We start from the raw sequence: 27,580 nt of genomic DNA on the forward strand, positions 1-27,580 counted from the left end.
GAAGCAGAAAGAAAGAGACAAGTTTTAATGAGTAAATTGGAGCTTGAAGGTGATGTTCATGAAAAATTACTTTATTCAAAATTAATCAAATCTAGTGTAGAAACTTTGATACAGAAATTGCCCATAAACATTTATGTTATAATAATTAATCATGACATAAAAGACATTAAAACACTTATTAATGTCTTACAAGAGAAAAACATTTATGAAAATTTATACAAACCAGTCCACAAAAATGAAACATTAGGGAAACAAAGACCAATAACAAATCCAAACCCACATTCATATTTTAATCCTCCAATAACAAATTCAAATCTTCATTCATACTTCAATCCTCCAATAACAAATCCTCTTTCATTATTTATTATTATTTATTTATTCAGGTAGTAAAATAATAATACATTTTTTATCTTTTTACAAAATATTTAAGAAATGGTATATACCTTAATTCTAGAATATGCTTTAATTGAATGTTAATAGAAAAAGAAAATATATTTCACGAAGGAAATAACTACCATTACAAAACCTTCGCATATGAAAATGATCCTCATTCATATTTCAATCCTTCAATAACAAATCCCAATACTCCAATAACAAATCCATCAGTAATAACAAATTTATCCGTATTATAAAATCCTCAATCACAATCAATCACAATATAACCAACCAAATTTGCAACCATATGGATCTCGTACCCTTAATTATCAACCTAACCCCAACCACACACCCAATAATCCACCTACCAGGTATGTACCAAGACAGAATATTCAAAGGCAGCAATTATTCGACAATAACCAGCAATTTATAACTATTAGATATAAAGGTAACGATCGGAAATGCCTTATTGATACAGGATCTACAGTTAATATGACAGTTCGTAACATTTTCAACTTACCAATCCATGGCACCGAATGTCTAATTCAGACAAGTAACGGTCCACTCACCCTCAATAAGATTGTAATCATTCCACCAAATAATTTATTTCCAGTACCGCATGAATTTTTATTACAACCATTCTCCGCGAATTATGACCTTTTAATAGGAAGGAAAATGTTGGCTCAAGCTAAAGCTATTATTAACTATGATAAAGGGATTGTGACACTTTATAACAACGTATACAAATTAATAAATCGCAGTACCTCACCCGAACAAAACTATTTCCAGAGGACGTCAAATGACATTGTTAGCCCCATAACCCCTGAACCCGATCCTAATCCTTTCAGATTGGAACACTTGAATTATGAGGAAAGGACAAAACTTGAAGTTTTGTTAAAACAATTTCAACACATTCAATATCACGATGGTGATAAACTAACGTTTACTAATGGAACGAAACATATAATTAATACCACCTACAATTCACCAATTTATTCCACATGGACACTACGAATATTTGCTCATGCCATTTGGCTTAAAGAATGCACCGGCCACCTTCCAGCGGTGTATGAATGACGTTTTTTCGATCACTTCTCGGAAAACATTGTCTCGTCTATTTGGACGACATAATTGTATTTTCTACATCCCTCAACGAACATCTAGGGCGTTTTCGTTTCGCAAAAAATATGTTACCTTGGTGTTACACTACTTTTTTCCTCATTGTATTTGCGCCCAAATGATAGTGTCATTCCAAAGTTATTATTAATTCATAACATTTTGAGGGATACAGGATCCAAAATTTATGACAGTGTCCTTCGTATATGACAATCAATTACGAGAATGTTGCACCGCTTTTCCCAATCGAAATCGCCATTAGAGTCACTCCGTCTAGTTTTTGAGAAATTGTCTGAGGCTAATTTAAAACTACAGCTTGATAAATTCTTACGATCAGAGACGAAATTTTTAGGGCACGTTATAACAAAGGAAGGAATCAAACCAAATCCAGAGAAAATAGAGGCTATTCAGAGATCTCCTATTCCTAGCAAAAAAAAGTGAAATCAAATCATTCCTAGGGCTAGCAGGGTATTATAGGAAATTCATCCCAAATTTCTCCGATATTGCAAAACCCATGACAACAGTATTGAAAAAAGGTTCGAAGTTGGATATAAATGACACAGAGTACGTATCATCATTCCAAAAATTGAAACAGTTAATTTCAAATGACCCCATTTTGAAAATACCAAATTTCAATAGAAAGTTTGTCTTGACAACAGATGCAAGCAACGTTGCAATTGGTGCCGTACTTTCCCAAGACGGACATCCAATAAGTTACATCAGCAGGACTTTGAACAATCATGAGTCGAACTATAGAGAAGGAACTCCTCGCCATTGTGTGGCCAACAAAGACCTTCCGGCATTATTTGTTGGGACGACACTTTGAAATAGCAAGTGACCATCAACCATTGTCTTGGCTATATCGAATGAAAGACCCCAATTCAAAATTGACTCGATGGAGGGTAAAATTATCGGAATATGATTTCGACATAAAATACATAAAAGGAAAGGAGAATCATGTGGCTGATGCCTTGTCTAGGATTAAAATAGAACAGTCATATTTTAGCGAACAGACGCAACATAGTTCCGATGACGATAATAGCGATTTAATATTTATTACAGAGTTCTGATTTGATTTTTTAATTGTGTTCGTGTACAATTTGTATACGAACACTTATATATATATATATATATATATATATATTATATATATATATATATATATATATATATATATAATATATATATATATATATATATATATATATATATATATATATATATATATATATATATTATATATATATATATATATATATATATATATATATATATATATATATATATATATATATATATATTTATATATATATATATATATATATATATATATATATATATATATATATATATATTATATATATTTATATATATATATATATATATATATATATATATATATATATATATATATATATATATATATATTATATATATATATATATATATATATATATATATATATATATATATATATATATATATATATATATATATATATATATATATATATATATATATATATATATATATATATATATATATATATATATATATTATATATATATATATATATATATATATATATATATATATATATATATATATATATATATATATATATATATATATATATATATATATAAGTGTTCGTATACAAATTGTACACGAACACAATTAAAAAATCAAATCAGAACTCTGTAATAAATATTAAATCGCTATTATCGTCATCGGAACTATGTTGCGTCTGTTCGCTAAAATATGACTGTTCTATTTTAATCCTAGACAAGGCATCAGCCACATGATTCTCCTTTCCTTTTATGTATTTTATGTCGAAATCATATTCCGATAATTTTACCCTCCATCGAGTCAATTTTGAATTGGGGTCTTTCATTCGATATAGCCAAGACAATGGTTGATGGTCACTTGCTATTTCAAAGTGTCGTCCCAACAAATAATGCCGGAAGGTCTTTGTTGGCCACACAATGGCGAGGAGTTCCTTCTCTATAGTTCGACTCATGATTGTTCAAAGTCCTGCTGATGTAACTTATTGGATGTCCGTCTTGGGAAAGTACGGCACCAATTGCAACGTTGCTTGCATCTGTTGTCAAGACAAACTTTCTATTGAAATTTGGTATTTTCAAAATGGGGTCATTTGAAATTAACTGTTTCAATTTTTGGAATGATGATACGTACTCTGTGTCATTTATATCCAACTTCGAACCTTTTTTCAATACTGTTGTCATGGGTTTTGCAATATCGGAGAAATTTGGGATGAATTTCCTATAATACCCTGCTAGCCCTAGGAATGATTTGATTTCACTTTTTTTTGCTAGGAATAGGAGATCTCTGAATAGCCTCTATTTTCTCTGGATTTGGTTTGATTCCTTCCTTTGTTATAACGTGCCCTAAAAATTTCGTCTCTGATCGTAAGAATTTATCAAGCTGTAGTTTAAATTAGCCCTCAGACAATTTCTCAAAAACTAGACGGAGTGACTCTAATGGCGATTTCGATTGGGAAAAGCGGTGCAACATTCTCGTAATTGATTGTCATATACGAAGGACACTGTCATAAATTTTGGATCCTGTATCCCTCAAAATGTTATGAATTAATAATAACTTTGGAATGACACTATCATTTGGGCGCAAATACAATGAGGAAAAAAGTAGTGTAACACCAAGGTAACATATTTTTTGCGAAACGAAAACGCCCTAGATGTTCGTTGAGGGATGTAGAAAATACAATTATGTCGTCCAAATAGACGAGACAATGTTTTCCGAGAAGTGATCGAAAAACGTCATTCATACACCGCTGGAAGGTGGCCGGTGCATTCTTTAAGCCAAATGGCATGCGCAAATATTCGTAGTGTCCATGTGGAATAAATTGGTGAATTGTAGGTGGTATTAATTATATGTTTCGTTCCATTAGTAAACGTTAGTTTATCACCATCGTGATATTGAATGTGTTGAAATTGTTTTAACAAAACTTCAAGTTTTGTCCTTTCCTCATAATTCAAGTGTTCCAATCTGAAAGGATTAGGATCGGGTTCAGGGGTTATGGGGCTAACAATGTCATTTGACGTCCTCTGGAAATAGTTTTGTTCGGGTGAGGTACTGCGATTTATTAATTTGTATACGTTGTTATAAAGTGTCACAATCCCTTTATCATAGTTAATAATAGCTTTAGCTTGAGCCAACATTTTCCTTCCTATTAAAAGGTCATAATTCGCGGAGAATGGTTGTAATAAAAATTCATGCGGTACTGGAAATAAATTATTTGGTGGAATGATTACAATCTTATTGAGGGTGAGTGGACCGTTACTTGTCTGAATTAGACATTCGGTGCCATGGATTGGTAAGTTGAAAATGTTACGAACTGTCATATTAACTGTAGATCCTGTATCAATAAGGCATTTCCGATCGTTACCTTTATATCTAATAGTTATAAATTGCTGGTTATTGTCGAATAATTGCTGCCTTTGAATATTCTGTCTTGGTACATACCTGGTAGGTGGATTATTGGGTGTGTGGTTGGGGTTAGGTTGATAATTAAGGGTACGAGATCCATAGGGTTGCAAATTTGGTTGGTTATATTGTGATTGAGGATTTTATAATACGGATAAATTTGTTATTACGGATGGATTTGTTATTGGAGTATTGGGATTTGTTATTGAAGGATTGAAATATGAATGAGGATCATTTTCATATGCGAAGGTTTTGTAATGGTAGTTATTTCCTTCGTGAAATATATTTTCTTTTTCTATTAACATTCAATTAAAGCATATTCTAGAATTAAGGTATATACCATTTCTTAAATATTTTGTAAAAAGATAAAAAAATGTATTATTATTTTACTACCTGAATAAATAAATAATAATAAATAATGAAAGAGAATTTCTGTATCGAAGTTTCTACACTAGATTTGATTAATTTTGAATAAAGTAATTTTTCATGAACATCACCTTCAAGCTCCAATTTACTCATTAAAACTTGTCTCTTTCTTTCTGCTTCTTCCAAGAATGTTTGAACATTTCCTTTGAAGGGCGTGTTCCGGGATGGCCCAGTTATCGATGTCGGTTAATCCAAGATTTGACATTACATCTCCACTGATACGGCGTTCTACAAGTCTGAAAATGATAAGGCGTTGACGGGCGTCTGTTGTGTTGTATAGACTGAGTATATAGTCTATCCTACTCACAAATGTGTATAATGAATTGGGGTTTCCGCCAAATTGATCGATATTGCCAATTTGGTAGGCAACCTGAGCCATTTCCGACTCAGACAGTGTTGTCGGTTCTACTGCTGGTAGAGACATCTTTTTATTTTCACTTGTTTATGAACTTAGGATTAAGGTTGTTGTTTGAGTTTATTTCTTATTTTATTATTTTATTTCTTCTTTTCACTTATTTATTCACTTAGGATTAAGATTGTTGTTGCTTGAGGTTATTTCTTATTTTATTATTTTATTTCTTCTTTTCACTTATTTATTCACTTAGGATTAAGATTGTTGTTGTTTGAGTTTATTTCTTATTTTAATTGCAAACCATTGCAAAGGGCGCTTCAGATGTTTTTCTAATAAAACAATGAATCCATTTTTTGACCAGTATTAACTGCAGTACCATCGTATCCAATTGCCGCCAAAGAAAAACGAAAGTCATATTTATTTTCAAGAAACTCGAAAATACTTTTCTCAATATCAGCCGCTTTACCCGAACCAATGGAAAGATGACCGATGTATTCAGAATTGGGTTCTGATATGATTGAGATATGTTCTGCAACTCTAATCCTCCTTTGGGATATATTATCACTTAGTTATAGTCAAAGTTTTGCCCTTACGACCATCAAAATAAATAGCCGTTAAAGGTTCATGTTCTTTTATAGATTGCAATTCTGTACGAACCTTCTGCCGTTCTCTGCGTATTTTGGTTCTGTCTATTACTTTCACTGAGTCCTCAGTACTGATAAAATTTAAGTCATGTAAAGCAGCATTTACAATTAATGCTGCAGATCGATCAGAAACACCAGTTCTATCACACGTTGTAGCAAGAAAATAATCGACAAGGTTCAACGGTTAAAACTAGAAGTGCCCATATGTAATAGGTACTTTTAATTAATGTAGTATCACAATGGACTGAATAGTCTAAGTGAGCCTGAATCTTAATCGGGCTGCCACTTTAACCTAACCTAACCTTGGGTAATAAATCCAAATTTGTGCAAATCGGCCAATATATTTATGTACAAGCAACATGTATGGCTAAATAGATCGTCTAATACATCAAAATTTGAAATTGAAGTAACGTCAAAAATATGGTTATTAGCGGCAAATTTTTCAAATTCGTGTAATACATATATGTGGGAGCTATATCTAAATCTGAACCGATTTTGATAATATTTGCCAGGTTTGGTTGATGCAATAGAAGGTTATCTTGTGCTAAATTTTAGTAAGATCGGGTAATAAATAAGGCCATTTTGGTAAAAAATAGGGTTATTAGGGAAAATTTTTGAAAATCGCGCTATACGTATATATCGGAGCTATATCTAAATCTGAACCGACTTGATATGATATTTGGCAGGTTTGGTTGATACCACAGAGGGTTACCTTTTTCTAAATTTGAGTAAGATCTGGTAATGTATAAGGGTTTTGTGGCCAAATTTGGGAAAATCGGGCAATATATATGGGAGCTATATCTAAATCTGAACCGATTTCGATTGTGATGAAAAAGATTACTTTGTACCAAATTTGACAATAATTTGATTGATAATCGGTTAGTAAAAAAGCGCATATATATGTATTGCCCGATTGTCGAAATCGGGCAATAAATATATATGAAAGCTATATCAAAATTTGATCCGATTTCTTCCAAATTCAATAGCGTTCGTCCTTGTACTCAAAAAACACCATGTAACAAATTTCAACAAAATCGGTTAATAATTGCAACCGAAATCCTGCGAACAGCAAACATATGGACAGACGGATCAACGGACGGACGGACACCAAGCGCTAGATCGACTCAGGAGGCGATTCTGAGTCGATCGTTCTATATTTTATGGGGTCTAAAATCAATATTTATGGTAGGCACTTTTTTGGCAGATCAAAGTTATTATACCCTGACCTCTATGTGGTTTAGGGTATAAAAATAGGGGAATAATGCATATTGTAGTGTATTATCTTCGAAATGAAAAATAATAGTTTTCTGTGCCAATTAAACAAAAAGTATTGGTCATAACCACAACCACTAAAATGGAAATAATTTCTAATTTGAGTAGGTTAAACAACTGGGTATTAAGTTTAATTTTAATGAAAACATTTACGAGAGTTGCTTCAGATTTTATTCACATCTCACGACAATTTCGTGTCTCGCGCACACCTCTAGTTATGACATATTAACATATCGATTGCAAACATAATATACTTGTTTTCAAACACAATATTCTTGTACCCACACATGTTGTGTTAATTTTTTTTTGTCCCAAACATCATATTTTTGTATCCAACATATATAAAACACACTTTCCTCCGTGTAGGTGTACTTAGAATATGAATCCGCAAGGCATAAAACTTGTCTATTGTCAATATTAAACCAAAACGGTAAATGTTAATAATAAAAATTATAAAAAAAAGTGTACAATTTAGTAAAATTGCGCGTCAAAATGTATTGCAATGATGATCCATAAATAGTTTAGTGAATGCGGTTCAATATAATTTTCTGTTGAAGTTAGTGAACATAATTGATTGAATAGCATAATGATTCTAAACAAAGCTGATAAGATCTGAGCCAACATTTTGAAAAACAAACGTTACCAGTACTTAGAACTATTTTCTTACGGCCTTATTCATAAAAAATCATTAACGCGCACTCTAAACCAGTGATAGCTACCACGCTCTTTTTATTCTATAAGCCTTATATAAAAATGGGTATTCATTAATCATTAATAACACTATTATAGTTATCATGCGTTTTTAGTGATCAGGTGGCAACACATGTCGTTACATCTTGTCATTTTCATCGTAGTGATGAAGATCGAATTATAACCGGTTGATCTTAATAAAAAATAAAGTCTCAACATTTTAATGATTTTGTGGCGAAACATAATTTTCCAGGCTAAATTAATTTATACAGAATGCATTACTCACAATATACAATCATTTTATAATTAGTCAATATGTTAGTATCAATATTAGTATTAATCGAACCGGATTGTATTCGAATATAAAGTCTATTGTTATTAAAAACACATCACTAATCTAATGGAATTCATCTACTTAATTTCTCGAGCTAATTTTCGACGCATTTTTCATTAAAGTAACAAAAGGAAGTTTAAGATGACGTTAAATTTACATAATATTAGTAGGAATGCATTTTGTACGTCTATTTCTGCAGTTCTCTTATTTGGATTAGTATTTTGAAAAATGGTATAAAAATAGGGTTTTTATAAGAAAAGATCGCCCATTTTATACGCATTGGCATATAATGATATACAAAATAGCATAAAACAGCGATACATTAATAGGTATTGCCCAAAAAAGCATTTTGAAATTTTATCAAAGAGTTAAAGAAGGGTACATCCTACAATAAATTTTTACAATTTACCAAAGACTTGTTAAAGGTTTGGTAAGCTATTAATCGTTTATGAATGCTATTTTTCACGAAATAATTTATCAATCGTTCATAAACGTCAATTAACTTTTTATGAATACGGCTGTTAGTTTTTAGTTGTATGGCATTTTAATTTGAAGTGTTAGTTTTTAAAAGCACATTCATGTAAGTTTAGATATAGATTATGCTTTTATTGGCAAAGACGTAGTCACTTGGCACATTGCACTAAATATAAACACGAAAATAGAACAAATACCATTTGTAGTGGATGCCGGAAATCAGACGGTTTTTTATAGCTACATTCCAAAGAAAAGGTTATAGAACTCCTCCTTGGGGAGTGTCTCTGTTCACATACCATTAAATGTTTGTAGTGTATCTAATCCATTTAATATCGAACTCGGATTGACATTATTGAATGTCCCTTCGGTGTCTAGAAATGCCACAAATGTGTATTCATTTACAGATAGTGAGCTTCGAACAAAGCTGACTAGTCCATGCAACGCGGTCTAAGTAAACCTGCCCTTCATGTTGTTTCGAGAGCAATCTTGAATCGATGCTAGTTCTAAGATAAATATCTATCAGCCTCTCCAGGATGAGCCTCTATGGTACTGCCAAGAGATTGTTCAATCGTCTGATTTCAGGAAAATTAATGTCCAATATTTCCTCCATTCTATTTGACAAGTGTTATACTGATGAATCATTTATAAAATGATTCATAGGATCCACGAAATTATCGTGGAATATCATTTATGAACTGCTAATTAACGAAGGATAGCAAATTGGGCAGACAACAACATTATCAATGAGTTTCAGGCCGGTTTCCGCAAAATTTACTCAACCGTTGATAATTTGTACTATATATCTTCAATAGTTCATTTGAATTTTGCCAAGTGAAAGAAATCGTATGCATTTTTCGTCGATTTCAAGGCTGCATCACAATGTATCAAGAAAGGCTTTATAAATTGCATACCTTAGGATTATCCACGAAAATGGTAAACTTCATCGAAAGAGTTTACATTAAAAAATTGTTATATATTTGGATAGGTACCACTGTTTAGCACCATTTAGAACTGAAAGTGGAGTAAAACAAGGCTGCTTGCTGTTACCTCTTCTATTCTCTCAAGAAGTAAAATCGGGAGAATGATCTTCATGGGGCAATGCTAAACCAAATGCGTGACTGTTGTGGTCTTTAACTACATTTAAGTCGACAGTTTAAGTCAACGTGTAACACTGAATTTCGACTTTTGATGTCTACTAAAATCAGTGTTACAGTTGTGCAACTTTAGTCGCACTATTACGACTAAAGTCGCACAAAAGGGAAGTGCCATATGAAACAATTTTTTAAATGGGAATTCATTGCCGTGCGCCCTATTTCGGAGCCACCGTTGTGCAATAGCCCTCCTTGGTCATGAATTTGAGCGCAAATAGCAAAATGTGTTTCAGCGGTGGATGCTGAGTGTTTCAAAACTTCTCTAAGTACTTCACCGCAATATGAAACTCTGTTTGAACTCGGCTATAAAAAGGCGTTCACTTGTCATTGAGCTACCCATAGAAGCATTCATTAATAAGGGAGAAGTAAATCAGAAGTATCACAATGGACACCTAACCTACACAAAACAAGTAAGGAAAGTCTAAAGTCGGGCGGGGCCGACTATATTATACCCTGCACCACTTTGTAGATCTAAATTTTCGATACCATATCACATCCGTGAAATGTGTTGGGTGCTATTTATAAAGGTTTGTCCCAAATACATAGATTTAAATATCACTCGATCTGGACAGAATTTGATAGACTTCTACAAAATCTATAGAATCAAAATTTAAGTCAGCTAATGCGCTAGGGTGGAACACAATGTTAGTAAAAAAACATTTAAATCTGACGCAATTTTAAGGAAATTTCGCAAAAGTTTATTTATGATTTATCTCTCTATATATATGTATTAGAAGTTTAGGAAAATTAGAATCATTTTTACAACTTTTTGACTAAGCAAGGAAAATGTTGGTACTTTGACCATTTTTGTCGAAATCAGAAAAACATATTTATGGGAGCTATATCTAAATCTGAACCGATTTCAACCAAATTTGGCACGCATAGCTACAATGCTAATTCTACTCCCTGTGCATAATTTCGATTAAATCGGAGTAAAAGATTGGCCACTGTGGTCAAATGAGTGTAAATCGGGCGAACGATATATAGGGAGCTATATCTAAATCTGAACCTATTTCAATAAAATTTGGCACACTTGACTACATTACTAATTGTACTCCTAGTTCAAAATTTCAACCAAATTGGGTTAAAACTCTTGCTTCTGGGGCCATATAAGTCCATATCGGGCGATATATATAGGAGCTACATCTAAATCTGAACCGATTTCTTCCAAAATCAATAGGGTTCTATTCTGAGCCAAAACACATACTTGTGGCAAATTTGAAGTCGATTGGACTAAAACTGCGACCTAGACTTTGATTACAAAAATGTGTTCACGGACAGACGGACATGGCTATATCGACTCAGGTCTATCTCGTCTCCTTCTGGGTGTTGGAAACATATGCAATAACTTATAATACCCTGTTCCACAGTGTGGCCCAGGGTATAAAAAAAACATTTCTGATTCAATCACAAAATTAATAGATCCAATAAATTTCTTAATTGAAATGTCTTCAATCACAAAAATTACAGTATCAATCACAGTTTTAATTGGGCATAACATTTTTTTTATTAACAAGTTTATTAATTTGATTAGAAAATATCAATTTTTTTTGAAATTAATTCAATTAAAAATGTAATTGATGTTTATTGCAAAACTGAATTAATTTTTTTAATTAAAAAATTTTTAGTTTGATTAAACAATTGATTGTTTGATATAAATTTTTATATAAAAATTAAAAAAATCCATCACTTTTGTAACTGATTTAGTTTTTCGAGTTTGATTAATAACACCAGTTTATACTGAAAATGTACATATGATGAGATGTCACTTATGTATTTTGATCTGCTGAATTCGAAAAAAAATTAAACAAATTTTTATGGAACATTTTTTGAGATATTTTTAGTTGTTCGCTCTTTTTTCGCTAAACAAATTATATCTCTAGTTAGAAATGTCCGATAATATCGTTGTTGGCACTTTAATGAAAGGTATTGAGATGACGAATAATCGTGTATAATTGGATCTGTGACAAGTCAAGTGGTTCAAAAAATATCGATGCAAAAGAGGCAAATTTTCAAAAAAAAAAAAATCATTTGTTACAGTGACCCTTTTCCGCCGAAAAAGTTCCAACCATTGAAAAAAATTTTTTCTCTTCATGGTCGTATAGATGATACTCTAACATAAGTAATAAGACCAACTAGGAGAAAAATTACAAAGTTATAACCAATTGAGTGAAAAACTTCCGATGTCCAATCATGCAAATACGAGCCACTCACCACACAAAAATGTATTTTTGTGTGGCCGAGTAGCATTTTTGTGTGGGTGAGTTGCTCATATTTGCATGATCTGACTCAATTTCACTCAATTGCTTATAACTTTGTCATTTTTCGTTGCGTGGGAGTCACCGTGGTGCAATGGTTAGCATGCCCGCCTTCCATACACAAGGTCGTGGGTTCGATTCCTGCTTCGACCGAACGCTAAAAAGTTTTTCAGCGGTGGATTATCCCTCCTTAGTAATGCTGCACAGAAAACAATTTCACGAACAATTTTGCAATTAAAATTTTAATTGAGTTTTAAAAAATATTCAATTAAAAATTTAATTGAATCAACAAATTTTTTAATTGAAACAAAAATCAATCACAAAAATTAATAGTATCAATTAATTTTTTAATTGGATCAATTAATTTTTTAATTGACCTTCAATTAATATTTTAATTGATACTATCATTTCTGTGATTGAAGACATTGAATTGGATCAATTAATTTCGTGATTGAATCAGAAAAATTTTTTTGTGTGTGGTGACATTTCTTAGTGTTTCCTAGAGAAGCTTGGAGTGGTTTCATTGCAATGTGGAACGCCGTTCGGACTCGGCCTTAAAAAGGAGGTCCCTTGTCATTGAGCTTAACATAGAATCGGTCAGCACTCAGTGATAAGAGTTCACCAGTGTGGTATCACAATGGACTGAATAGTCTAAGAGAGTCTGATACATCGGGCTGCCACCTTACCTAATCTAACTCGAGATATAATTTGTTTAGTGAAAAAAGAGCTAAAAACTAAAAATAACGGGACATCTCAAAATCTGTTCCATAAAAAAAATTAAAAATTTTCAATCACTGACTTAATGAACTTAATGCTTCTATCATGATTAAATAGTTAATTGTATCAATTAATTTATTAATTGAAAATTTTTCATCTTCAATTATCTTTTTAATTGGAAATATTTTGGTGATAGTTTTTTCTGTGTACGATACCTTACCTGCAAGGTGTTCTAGTTTGTTCAGTCCTTGTTCGTTTACTGCAAAAAGCCAGGAAAGGGAGCCAGAGAGAGAGAGAGAGAGAGAGATCAAATGTAACATTTGAGGAATAGAGAAGTTGGTAGAGATTTTTTGCCAGTAAAAACTTGCAAGAGTTTGTCATAAACAAATCATACGTGCAATATATTTCACAGAGTCAATTAGAAGTGTAGTATAAAAAAATACATATTTTTATTATTTAAATTGGCTGATGGTAAATTGGTACTGGATGGCGTTCGCGTACATTTCTGGTAATTTTAGCAAAGAGAAAAAATCTATATTTACTCTCTTGCAAGTTTACATTTTACTGGATTTTATGTTACAATAAGTTGGTAAAAAATCTTTTTATGTTACAAGTATGTTCTTCTATTGTTTTTGTGTTGTTTTATAGAACATTTTTTGTAACAAAAAAACCTCGCAAATGTAAGCGACTTGTTTATTATTATGCGACTTTTTGGTGCGATATAAAAATTATTGATTATAAAGGTGAGGATAATATTGTCTGCTACAGTTTAACAATTGCCGCTAAAATTTCAGAGGCCAATCCAGGACTTTGGCTGTCAATAGATCTTCGTCTGTTCATAACCGAAATTCAAGCTATAAGCCGATCAAGGACACATGTGTTTCTACCGACAGCTACACTGAAAAGAAGCATGCCAGGTTCCAAAGATTATCGGCCTTATATAAAATCATTAACTGCACTTTAAACTACACACAAAAAATTTTTTTTGATTTCAATCACGAAAATCGCGGATTCAATCATTTTTTATTTGAAATGTCAATCACCCATTTTGATTGAAAACTAACACGATTTTTAATTAAAAATTTAATTGACTTTTGTCACGGAATCAATTAATTGGACTGAATCAATTAAAAAAATAATTGGTTTTTGACATAAAATACAATCATTGTTTTAATTGAATCAATTAAAAGTTTAATTCAAATCGCGACAAGAATCAATCAACTATTTGATTGTTTCAATTAAATAATTAATTGATATTGGCAATAAATTTCAATCAAAAAATTATTATATTGCGTACCCAAAATCTTATTTTATTGTATTTGAAATAAAAGAAAATATGAGTTTCTTATAAAAAATATTCAATATTTTATTTTTGTGAATTATGCTATAAACAAAATAATTTAGTTCTTCTTATTTGAGTGTTTTATTCTACTTACACATACATTTACGATCTATAGCATTTTCACTTCAAATGAAACCTTTTTTCAAATCAAATGAATCCTTTTTCAAATCAAATGAAACCTTTTTCATTTCAAATGAAACCTTTTTCATTTCAAATGACACTTTTTTCAAGTCAAATGAATCTAAAACCAAATGAATTCTTACTGATGGATGAATTTTAATTAACCCACAAAAATTATTTTTGAATAAATTTCTATATCAATAAAAGCAAAAATATACGTTTTTGGTAAAAATTTCGTTGAAGGATTATGCGGTACTTTCTTATGTGTATACTTAACAATTTCTTATCCAAGTTTTATTTTATTTCTTATTCGTTTTAATTGAATATACATAAATGTTATTCATAGATTTATTAGGACTTCAGTTTATAAGAAATTAAGTTCACTAAAATTAATTCATAAGAACTTACAAAATATTAATTATTATTATATTAGAAATTAATGTAATATTGGGTTCAGCATGGGAGAATATGGTGGTAGAAACTTTATGATACATCCTCTGCAATTTACCATATTTGCGATATCCTGGCCTTTGTGGATACGTGCATTGTCCATAATAATAAAAGAATTTTCCAATTGCGGATTAATTTTTTCCAGAAGCTGCGTCATAAACATTTTAAAGCTTTCAGCATTCACCGTAGAATTAGATACGACCATCTGGTGGACCACACCTACATTGTTTATAGCTGCAGTCTACATTTCGACCTTTGATTGTTGGAACAACAACTGGCGCCCTTTCTGGATCGGGCTTGATATCTACTGAAATGGAGGTTAAACCCACACTCATCGACGAAGATTAACTTTTCCCGTTGCTGTGGAACCCATTGTGTAAATTCGTTTGCATATTTTTCTGCTAATTGTATTGTTCGTTCATAGTTCATTCTATCCATCTCAATCGAAGCTAATTTTTCTGCTAATTGTATTGTTCGTTCATAGTTCATTCTATCTATCTCAATCGAAGCTAATTCCAACGTTATTTTGAGCTTTCTGAGCGCATTATCAATGGATGTTAATGAAATATTTATGTCCTTTTCTCGATTTATTTATTTTAATGGATGTTAACATAATTTGGCGGCTTCTCCAATGCTTTTCTTCATATAATTTTATAAGAAGCATCTTTGTGTCTCTTGTAATTTTTGAGTAGGGTCCTGGGTTTCTTTTTGGAACAGCTATTGCTCGCTCTTCATTGATTTCGACGTCGGGCATGCTGCTTTTTAATTCGATGGACATACTATGATTGGGCTCCCAACAATCGGAGCTTCCCGAACTAAAATCAGTCTCATTCATTGTAGTATCAATTTGCAACTAATGTAATGTTTCTTATTTTAAATGTAAAATGCTACTGATCTTTCCAATGAGTTTCTATTTTTAAAAATAACGGTTTATGTAAACAACAACAAGAAGGTGACCTTCAAGGCAATTCCTTTGGAGACGCATAATCTTTTACTAATATTATCATGGAAGATGTCATCCAATCGTAAATCCACAATGAGATATTGTAACCATTGCAATTTTTCGCACGAAATTTAATAATAAAGAAAACAATTTAAATCAGATTTAAATTAAAGGTTTGGTGACATTATAAGTCAAAATATAAAAATATCATATAACACGCACAAAAACCGAAAAATTATAAATTAAAAAAAAATTAACAACGAAAAGAAAATAGCAAATGATATTAGAATGTCTTAAATTTCGTTGGCGAGGAAATTATTAATTTTTTTTTCAACATTTCCCATGTGTACACAGTATACATAGCAATTATGCCCTAACCATCAATGATTTAAAGTATGATTTCAAATAAACATCTGGGTCAAATATAAATATATTCTACAATTTCATTAAAATTGCAAAAGATTCATTTGATTTGAAAAAAATTTCATTTGATTTTAAAAAGGATTCATTTGATTTGAAAAGGGTTTTATTTGATGTGAAAAAGGATTCATTTGATTTGAAAAAGGTTTCATTTGATTTGAAAAAAGATTCATTTGATTTGAAAAAGGTTTCATTTGAAGTGAAAATGCTACATAACACATGAAAAAATAAATAGATGCGCCTAGATTTCCAATAAATCAGCAGTCTAAATTTGGTTTTCTGAAAGTAAACAGAATAATTAGTGTAAAGAAATAATACTTTACGCGTTGAGTGGTTGTAAGTCAATAATTTATTCAACAAAACAAAAAAATATTCAAGCTTATATACTAAATCTTAAACTAGCTACAATCTAAATATTCTTAAAAAGTAAAAAACAAATACTTATACAACACTATCTTGTATTTGATACCCCTTAGATAAGATTCTATGGCCACGCATGTGTGGCACATTAGTGCGTTATCAGCCACCGCTGCATATGTAATGCGTTTTTATTTTTATTTTAATTATTTAATTATACTTAACGCTAAATTCTTATAGCGTAGCACGTCAAACATGTGACCGGTCTGGCTCTTTCGGGGCTTTGTTCTTCCTTCGGCAAAGCAGAATTGTCTTCTTTCTTTTAATTCCTTCGTTGTGCAAACTGCACCCATCATTAGCGAACTGGGGCCAAATCACCGCATTCGTCATCGAGTTCTGTTTTGTATAGAGAAACATTTCGATCGCATTAAATTTTTGGATCACCGCATTCGATCGTAATTTATTTTGTCTACTACTTTTTTTTACATTGCTGTAAACATATGGTAATAAGAAATTGAAAGAGAGTAGAATTTCAAAATAATGTTTTATTATCAAATTATGTTATTTCTGAGATATTTATATTGTTTTTGTGTGTTAAAATATATGTGTAAAAATATATTATGAATCCAAGTATTGTTTTTTCCTCGTTTTCGGATTCAGACGATGAGTACAAAGTGGCATTAATAAGGAAAAATATTCGTGACAAAAGCAGTCCTTTAGCATTGCCTGAAGTAGAGTAAGAGTAAATTGTGTTTTTAACATCCATAGATTTAAAAGACGTTTTCATATGTCAAAAGAAGCTTTTAAATATGTTCTTGAAAAAATAAGTTTGTTTGAAGCGGCTACTGAGCATTCCTTTCTTTGATCCGATTCCCTAAATGCAAGTAATATTATATTTTCTTAAATGTATTTTGCCAAAATGGAATAATAATTACATTTTCACCAACTTTTTTCTTTTTGTTTACCCCTTTTCTGCTCAAAAATCACTACATAATATTATAATATTATATTTTCTTAAATGTATTTTGCCAAAATGGAATAATAATTACATTTTCACCAACTTTTTTCTTTTTGTTTACCCCTTTTCTGCTCAAAAATCACTACATACTTCGTTTTCGATAGCATGCTACCTATCGTGTTCAACTTCGAGTAGAAACAATTCGATAACGACTGCGGTGATCCGCGTAAACTACATTACGAAGACGAAGTACTCGATTTCGACTGCGGTGATTTGGCCCCTGTTCCTTGGAGATAATCGCTACCGTAAAACGCACCAACCCTGCCCTTCGTTGCACTCCGGCGGTGAGTGATAGTCTTCTTTTCTCGGATCTATTCCACGAAACTTCTTCACCGTCTTTAGTGGTGGGTAATTGACTACCTTGCCTTTTTGCTGGACACCCCTTGCGCCAATATCTTGGATATGTTGCTCTTTCAGCAACAACAGCAGATGCCAAATCTTCTTCCTGTAAACATAAAACAGAAATATTAAGAGATTCTCCCAGAATCTCAGAATGATTTGACGCCTTTTTGTGGTTCATCAATGTCTTCTTCAGTTGCGGCTGGACCAGACTTTTCAACATCGACTGCTCTTTCGGCTTGCGAAGCAGCAGTACCATCAGGTGCGGTGGCAGCAGTACCACTAACTTCTGTTTTTGTAGACCTCTGCTGTTGACTCTTTGGTTCTATCCCTATAGACCCAACTAGTAGGAATAACATCAGGGCTCCTTTCAATCGAGTGTGACTCATGTGATCTGTTCCTATAGACGCAAATAGTATCAGGGCTCCTTTCAATGGAGCCTAATTCCGGCATCACTGTCGTTTCTGTTGGAATTTCCTGTGGAGTGGCAGCAATATCAGACCCAAATGATAGGTTCAGTGTCAGAGGTCCTTCCATTGGAGCAGTAGTCCTGCCCTATTGTTGCTATCGTTCTAGCCTTTAATGCGCTTAATCTTCTATGGATTTTTGCACTAAGATAGTCCAAATCGAAATCTCTCAAACTCTCCGCAAGCTCTGCTAATTTCTTGAATTGCCTTTCCAAACCATATTGTTGTCTTCTCAACAAGTCTCTGTAATATTGGCCCGATTCATATTGAAGCACCGACATTCTGTCTTCCAGTAGCTCCACGTGCCACTGGAATCTCATCACCAATCTGTTTTCCATATTCGGTTTCATTATTAGATGCTTCCTAGCAATCTAATCCCCCAATAAGTTTTTATTCTTTACCCTTTAGTAAAGAACAGTTGAACTTTAAGATTTACCTGCACACAGATGAACGCAAGTGTGCAGGATTTCCAATCTAGGAAGTGAATTCCCTTTCTGCAACCCTTGCCAATTTTGCCTCCGATCCGTTCGGAAGGCTTATTATATTCTTACCGTTCGAGTCTCTTACCACAGGTGGGGGAAAACTCGATCCTGTTCGAAGGACCAAAATTGTAAAGAAATAAACTTTACGCGTTGAGTGGTTGTAAGTCACTCAAACCTTCTATATTTGCTTGTTCTTTACCCCTTAGTAAAGAACATTTAAACTTTAAATTTACCTGCACACAGAACGTGGTTCCCAAATGAACACAAGTGTGCAGGATTTTTTCTACCGCGGGTAGGGGAAACTCAATCCGGTTCGAAGGACCAACATGTAAAGAAATAATACTTTACGCGTTGAGTGGTTGTAAGTTACTAAGTTATTGAACAAAATATTCAACCTTATATACTAAATCTTAAACTAGCTACAATCTAAATATTCTTAAAAAGTAAAGATAAACAAATACTTATACAACACTATCTTGTATTTGTTACCCCTTAGATAAGATTCTATGGCCACGCATGTGTGGCACATTAGTACGTTATCAGCCACCGTTGCATATCCCAGCAAAAAAATTTGGAAGTTCTTCCAAAGGCACAACTTTAAAAGCACTTCCAGAAGATGCACTCCCAATGATGTTCTTTGTTTTAACTACCCAGGAAGTTCTTTTAATTCAATTTTTTATAACTTGGTTTTTTCATACTTTTAATGGGTAATTTTAACTTTTTTTGTTTCAAATACGTTAAAAACTGAGTAAGAATTCATAAAATGATACAAATCATTTAAATTTTGTCGAAAAAAAATGCAAAATCCAATCTGAAAAAATTGTGCATTTTTGAAAATGTTTGAGGTCAAACGTATCCGACAAACGTTAGAATCCATTAAAAATTATAAAAAATTATAAAAATTATTTATTTGACAAAATATCACAGAATTTTTTAATTTAAATCCAAAACATTGAATTCGGATCACACCTAAAGAAGTGATGCAAATTCAATGCAATGGTTGTTGAAATGGAGAACTTCCGTCCTATGACAAGCCCATGGTAAATTCATCTCTTCTGCGTCAATTGTGCACCACTTCCGGATCCAAAAAGAACATTTTCATTACTTATTTGGCGACGCTTTTTTTGCTGGGATGTAATGCGTTTTTATTTTTATTTTAATTGTCTGTCATAAACCCTATCTACCCCAAATACACATATAACAGATAGTGCATGTTTAGAAATCTAAACAATTAGAACTTATTTTTGTTCAATTAGAAGTTAGTTTTGTTAAACATTACCTGCATAGAATATCAAGTTGAATTCTTAGTTTCAGGGTGCAGAGTTATAATCTTCTTTCGCCGTTGTAATCTTTTAGCATAAAAAGGTTCTTAAGGGGCTCTGGTTAATTTAATTTTAGTAGCAATTCCTTTCCAAAATGTCCACACATTGAAATCGTATATTAAAATTTGAACCAATCAGAGACAAAAATAATGGCAAAGAAATGTAATATTTGGTGATGATAATTTGCAAATTCTGGAAATAAAAAATATAAATGGTAAAAAATATATTTTTTATTATACATATTTATTGTGATTGTCCGATATTTTTCATATCTTTTGAATCCAAAAGAATGAAATTTCTTACCATCATCATTTCAACCGTCGAACGGAACGGACGTGTTTTTTAATAGCGGATAAAATCATCGTAATAAGTACCTACTACGAATTTCAAGTGTGGTGGGATATTAGGCCATCATGCAGAGAAATTCAAAGACATCCACTGGGTTGCTAACTTCAGGGCCCAGTGTACGAGTATCGACTGGAGTTATAGGTTTGGGCAATGACCAAGAGTTAGGCCCAATTAGTCGACCTGTAGACGGGTCGACAGGTGGCTACAATTTGACAAGTCGGACCTTTTCCAAGGTTACGGCATCAAAAGGAGGTAATCCCTCACGAAAGAGATTCAAAGAACGCAGAAATGCTTTGTTTATCCTAAAGAAATTAGGATCAGTCGACCCAAGCACGTTGTCGGCTAAACAAAGCGATTCCTTAAAATGGGCTCAAGGAATTCTTGAGGCTGGAAAAAGGGAACGATCACCGGATGAGCTGCCATCCTCCAAAAGGGATCAACGATCGTTTGCCTCAGTTGCTAAAGACAGCCTTGTGATGGCTATCATTAATAAAGGAGCATTGGACGGTATGGTTCCAAAGCAAAAATGGGGGGAAATTGAGAATGCTTTGTCTGGCGTCTACTCACAGGTGCTGGAAAAGTTTCCCGGCCCAGATCCTCGACACCAAGAGGCTGGTTGGTATCAAGGACGATTTAAGCTAGTCGCATTTGAGGACCAGAGGTCTATAGAATGTTTTAAAGCTGCTCTGATACTAATTGGTGAAGTTTGGGAAGGAGCTGCTCTAGAGTTAGTCGAGAAGAAAGACATACCGGCTAGACCAAGAGCACATGCGTGGATACCTGCAAACCCTCCTGACCCGGAATCTATTTTGAATAGACTGAAACAATGCAATCCAGATCTTCCAACAGCTGATTGGAAGGTTGGCCGTTTGGATGAAGTGGATGGGCCAAGACGGCATGCAGTGTTTATATTGAACACTCAGTCTTTGCCACATCTAGCAAAGTCCCAGGGCCGTGTATGTTATGGCTTTAATTATATCCAAATGAAGGTGTATAAAAACGATCAGCTAAAGGATTCAGAAATGGACAAGCCTCTGTCTGAATCAGAAGTAAGCGGATCCTCTTGCGAAGTCGAGGGGGATACCAAGACATTTGAAGACATGGATAGATACCGTATGCGTGAGGAGGCTTCTACTGCCTCAGAACTCACCAAAGTTGAACCTATGGTTATTGCGAGAGTCACCGATATCTCTGAAGAGGACATTCTTGATGACTCGATTGAAGCGGCTGATGTGACGGTTGTTGAAAATCTCGATGGTCCTACGGATCCTCCAGATAAATCTTCATCATTGTAAGGCTGCATGTGCTGCCTTAAAAGTTCTCCTGATGAAAGGGGACATAGATATAGTTCTTATTCAAGAACCATATGTTTATAAAAACAAAATATGTGAATTAAGTACTCCGGGGTTCAAACTATTGCAGTATAGTGGTAATGATGTAAATCGAGCCTGTATAATTGCTAAAAACGAGCTCAACTTGTTTCTGCTTCCTTCAATGTGCAATACAGACACTGTCGTTGCCAGTTTAGAAATAGCCAAATGCAAATATTGGGTATCTTCGGTCTATATGGGACATGACAGGGAGATGCCTCCATGTGCCGTTAAGACCTTAGTTGAGGAGTCACTGAAAACAAAGACGAAACTCATTATGGGATGCGAATGCACATCATAGTATATGGGGAAGTAGTGATACTAATGCAAGGGGAGAGTCACTAATAGAGTTTATTTTGCGTACTAATCTGGTAGTTTGCAACAAGGGAGATGCCCCAACCTTTGTCACTAAAAACAGGCAAGAGGTTTTGGACATCACCTTGGCCTCGCAAGAACTGAATGAAATGATATCGGAGTGGCATGTTTTAAGTGAACACAGCTTCTCAGATCATCGCTACATCAGTTTCAAATTTGATGTTCATACCACCAAGACCATATTTCCGCCAAATGCAAGGAAAGCTGACTGGAATAGGTATAGGGAATCGTTCAATATGATGATACCGGAAATACCAGAGACAAATATGAGAAATGTGCAAGATATCGAATACGCAGTGGAGCGGATTACTAAGGCCTTCAACATCTCACTGAAAGCTGCATGCCCTAGAGGAAAGCCAAGGGGGAAACATCGACCACCATGGTGGTCTACGGAATTAAGTAATATGAGGAAATCCTGCAGGAAGCTCTTTAACAAGGCAAAGTCCACCAGAGCTTCTGAGGACTGGGACGCTTACAAGAAGATTCTGAGAGGATACAAGCGAGAACTGAGAAAGGCTCAGCATAACTCTTGGAATGCTTACTGCAGCAGTATTGAGAATACGTCCGAGGCTTCCAGACTACGGAAGGTTCTAGCATCCACCAACTCCGCTCCAGGTTTCATTAAAACATTGGAGGGCAATTGGACAACGTCCAGTGAGGAGACGCTGGAGGTACTATTGGACACACATTTTCCTGGAAATCAGACGGTTGAACCATGTACTGGCGGTGCCACAGTTGCTCAGCGGTCGTTTCCTGTCGAGGAAATTGTATCGGAAACTAGAATAAGATGGGCGCTAAATAGCTTTGGACCATTCAAATCCCCTGGACCTGATGGAATTACTCCGGCGGAGTTACAAGCTGTAACTGACAAAATTATCCCCTGGTTGTCGGTGATATATAAAGGATGTATCAACTTATCATATATCCCAGGAAAGTGGAGGGAAACAAAAGTCGTCTTCATACCTAAAGCGGGAAAAGCCTCTCACTCGAGGGCGAAGGATTTCCGACCAATCAGCTTATCCTCATTCCTACTTAAGACTCTGGAGAGGATGATAGATATTTATCTTAGAACTAGCATCGATTCAAGTTTGTTCTCGAAACGACAGCATGCATACTCGAAGGGCAGGTCTACTGAGACCGCACTACATGAACTAGTCAGCTTTATTGAAAGCTCACTATCTGTCAAAGAATACACAATCGTGGCGTTTCTAGACATCGAAGGGGCGTTCAATAATGTCCATCCGAGCTCGATATTAAATGGACTGACAACTCTGAATGTTGATCCATGTATACTCAGGCTGTTAGACGAACTGCCAATGAAGAGACGTATTTCAGCCACACTAGGACAAGCAAACATACAAAAGTATGTGAACAGAGGCACTCCCCAAGGAGGAGTTCTATCACCTCTTCTTTGGAATGTTGCTATAAATAGCCTTCTGGTTACTCTAGAAAAAGAAAGGATAAAAGTGGTGGCATACGCAGATGATGTAGCTCTGGCAGTCAGGGGAAAATTCCCATCCACAATCAGAGATATTATTCAGAGGGCCCTCCGGATGACTGAGAAATGGGCGAAAGACAATGGTCTTGGGGTAAATCCTGCAAAGACAGAATTAGTCATGTACTGCAAAGATCGCAAAACTCCCACGGTTAGGCCTATTTCCTTAGGGGGTATTGAAATTCCCTTTGGTGATTGTGCAAAATACCTTGGCGTTATTTTGGATAGGAAGCTGAACTTTAAGCTTAATATTGAAGAAAGGGCGAGAAAGGCAACTGTAGCGATGTACTCGTGCAAAAAGGCAATAGGAAAAAAGTGGGGACTAAAACCAAAAATTGTGCATTGGCTATACACGGCAGTGGTTAGACCTATAATGCTATATGGTGTTGTAGTCTGGTGGCCGGCACTTCAGAAACCGACTGGTTTAGATAAAGTTCAGCGTATGGCGTGTTTGTGTATTTCAGGCGCATTCAGCAAGACAGGAACAAATTCCCTTAATGTCATGCTGCATCTATTGCCTTTAGACATTTTGGCCAAACAGTCAGCTGCAACAACGGCTGTGCGGTTGCGCGAACTATCGCTGTGGTCGGAAAAAGGTTACGGTCACAGTTCTGTCCTCAAAACAATGTCAGATGTGCCTAACGTAGTGGATTACACTTTGGCGAGTCCACTTTTCGACAAAAAGTTTGAGACTCTAATCCCCAACAGTGAGGCGTGGTGCACACAGACCCCGGGGAATAAAGAATATATAGATTTCTACACTGATGGCTCCAAATTGGATGGACAAGTGGGTTTCGGAGTATATTCTAATGATTTGGAACTTCAAATAGCGAAAAGATTACCTAATCACTGTAGTGTTTTTCAGGCTGAAATACTAGCAATAAGAGAGGCGGCGAATTGGGTGAGAAGTAATGTTCCAAAAAATGTGGGCATTAATATATACTCAGACAGTCAACCTGCAATAAAATCCTTGGACTCTGTGTTCCTCAACTCGAAAACGGCCATCGATTGCCGCAAATCTCTCAATGAGATGGCTGAGCAGTACAATATTCACCTAATATGGGTGCCTGGCCATAGGAACATACCGGGGAACTGCGAAGCCGATGAGTTGGCAAGGCTAGGGACTACCTTACATATTCCAGGGGAACTAGAATTTGTTGGTATGCCCCTAGCTACCTGCAAGCTCATGCTGCGTGAGAAGGCTGTTATGATGGCAAATGTTCGATGGGAGAATTGCAAGGGTTGTAACGACACCAAGCAAATATGGCCCCATTTCAACTTAAACCGCACACTAGATATGCTAATGTTCTCGAGACGTCAGATATCACTCCTGATATCTGCTATAACGGGTCGCTGCCTGATAGGAGATTTTGCAAAAACTATTGGCGCGAAGTATAATGACTATTGTATGAGCTGTCATGATGCGGAGGGAAAAGAATCAATTAAACACCTCTTGTGTGAGTGTCCTGCATTTTGTGTAAAGCGCAAGCAACTTTTAGGAGCATATAGCTTCAGATTACTGGCGGATCTGGAAAACGTTAACTTAAGCAGTCTGCTAATGTTTTTTAAAACTAGAAGTGCCCATATGTAATAGGTACTTTTAGTTAATGTGGTATCACAATGGACTGAATAGTCTAAGTGAGCCTGAATCTTAATCGGGCTGCCACTTTAACCTAACCTAACCTACCATTGCATAGATATTGTAATGGAGCTCATTTAGTTGTCATATGTGCTGCTCAAACTGAAAAAGGCAGGTAAAACACAATTGCAATTTAACGTAACTTCGCAACTTGAAGGTGAATCTTCCAACGGACCCATACCGCTCTTGGTTTTCAGAAAACTAGGAATGACATACAATTTACAAATTTAAAAGATCAGTACGGTACTCATCTTTTGATTGCAAATATATTCTTATATTAGATGATCTTTGATTAAAATTATGGAGTTGATTGATTAAACAATTTGAAGAAATAAAAATGCTCACTACACACAAAAAAATTTTTTGATTTCAATCACGAAAATCGCGGATTCAATCATTTTTTTAATTGAAATGTCTTCAATCACGAAAATGATATTATCAATCACCCATTTCGATTGAAAACCAACACGATTTTCAATTAAATATTTAATTGACTTTTGTCACGAAATCAATTAATTGTGTGATTGAATCAATTAAAAACGTGATTGATTTTTAACATAAAATTCAAGCACAGTTTTAATTGAATCAATTAAAATTCTAATTAATTTCGCGACAAAAATCAATCAACTATTTGATTGATTCAATTAAATAAATAATTGAAACTGGCTATAAATTTCAATAAAAAAATGTATATATTGCGCCCCCAAAATCGTATTTAGTTTTATTTGAAATAAAAGAAAATATGCGTTTCTTATAAAACATACTCAATATTTTATTATTGTTTGAATTATGCAATAGACAAATAAATTTGGTTCTTGTCATTTGTGTTTGTGTTTTTTGTTCTAACATAACTTACACATACAATTACTATCAAGAACAACTAAAGGGTGAAAAAATAAACTGTATAAATCACTATCTTCCTTATTATAATAACCATGTCAGCAAGTTCCTTCTAATATGTAGATGCGCCTAGATTTCCAATAAATCAGCAGCCTGTAAGCTAAATTAGTTTTTCTGAAAGTAAACAGAATAATTCGAATTTAATTTTGTTCAATTAAAAGTTAATTTTGTTACCTGCATAGAATATCAAGTTCAATTCCAGGTTGCAGATTTATAATCTTCTTTTGCACTTGTAGTCTTTTAACATAAAAAGGTGTATTAAGGAGCTCGGTAATTTAATTTTAGTAACAATTCCATGGCAAAATTTCCACACATATGAAATCGTCTATTAAAATTTGAACCAATCAAAGAAAAAATAATGGCAAAATAATGTAATATTTGGTATTATATTGATGATACTTTGCAAATTCTGGAAATAGAAATAAATATAAATGGAAAATACTATTTTAACCCTTTCGACCCTAAAGTTGCCTGTGGGCAACTTTTTGTGTTTTGAGACTCACTGTCAGCGTTGTTTTTGTTCATAAAACTGTAACGGTATCGAAAGCTACAAGTATTTTCTTCAAGTTGAATGAAAAATCAGCTAATTTGGTTGTCAATTAGCAAACAAATTTTCATTAATACGCACGTACCTCAAGAAAAAATTATTTGCGAATTTAAAAAGAGGTTTTTATACATGTGCCTTTTTTAAAAAATTACAACTAAAATGTTGAAAGTTTTTATTAAATCTATTGTAGTACATGTCAAATAAAATATTTCTGTAAGTCAAATCTTAGAATTGCAAAAAAACACAGATGAGAAATTTTTAAAATTGAAAAGTTGCCTGTGGGCAACTTTGGGCAATTGTGGTAGTAAAATTACATATTTTTGAACATAAGGCCTGGAGAAAAAAGGTTTGAAAAACAATGATTTTGAAAAA

The 27,580-nt window shown here is 33.8% G+C and overlaps 1 protein-coding gene across 2 annotated transcripts in view; it reads left to right on the forward strand.

Annotated features, from left to right (window-relative positions):
* The window catches only part of hfp (Poly(U)-binding-splicing factor hfp), a 244,271-nt gene that overhangs the window by 116,873 nt on the left and 99,818 nt on the right, over positions 1 to 27,580 (forward strand). The window lies entirely within an intron of this gene.

The sequence above is a fragment of the Haematobia irritans genome, chromosome 5 (assembly GCF_050003625.1).
Source record: "Haematobia irritans isolate KBUSLIRL chromosome 5, ASM5000362v1, whole genome shotgun sequence".
In the NCBI taxonomy this organism is placed as follows: domain Eukaryota; kingdom Metazoa; phylum Arthropoda; class Insecta; order Diptera; family Muscidae; genus Haematobia; species Haematobia irritans.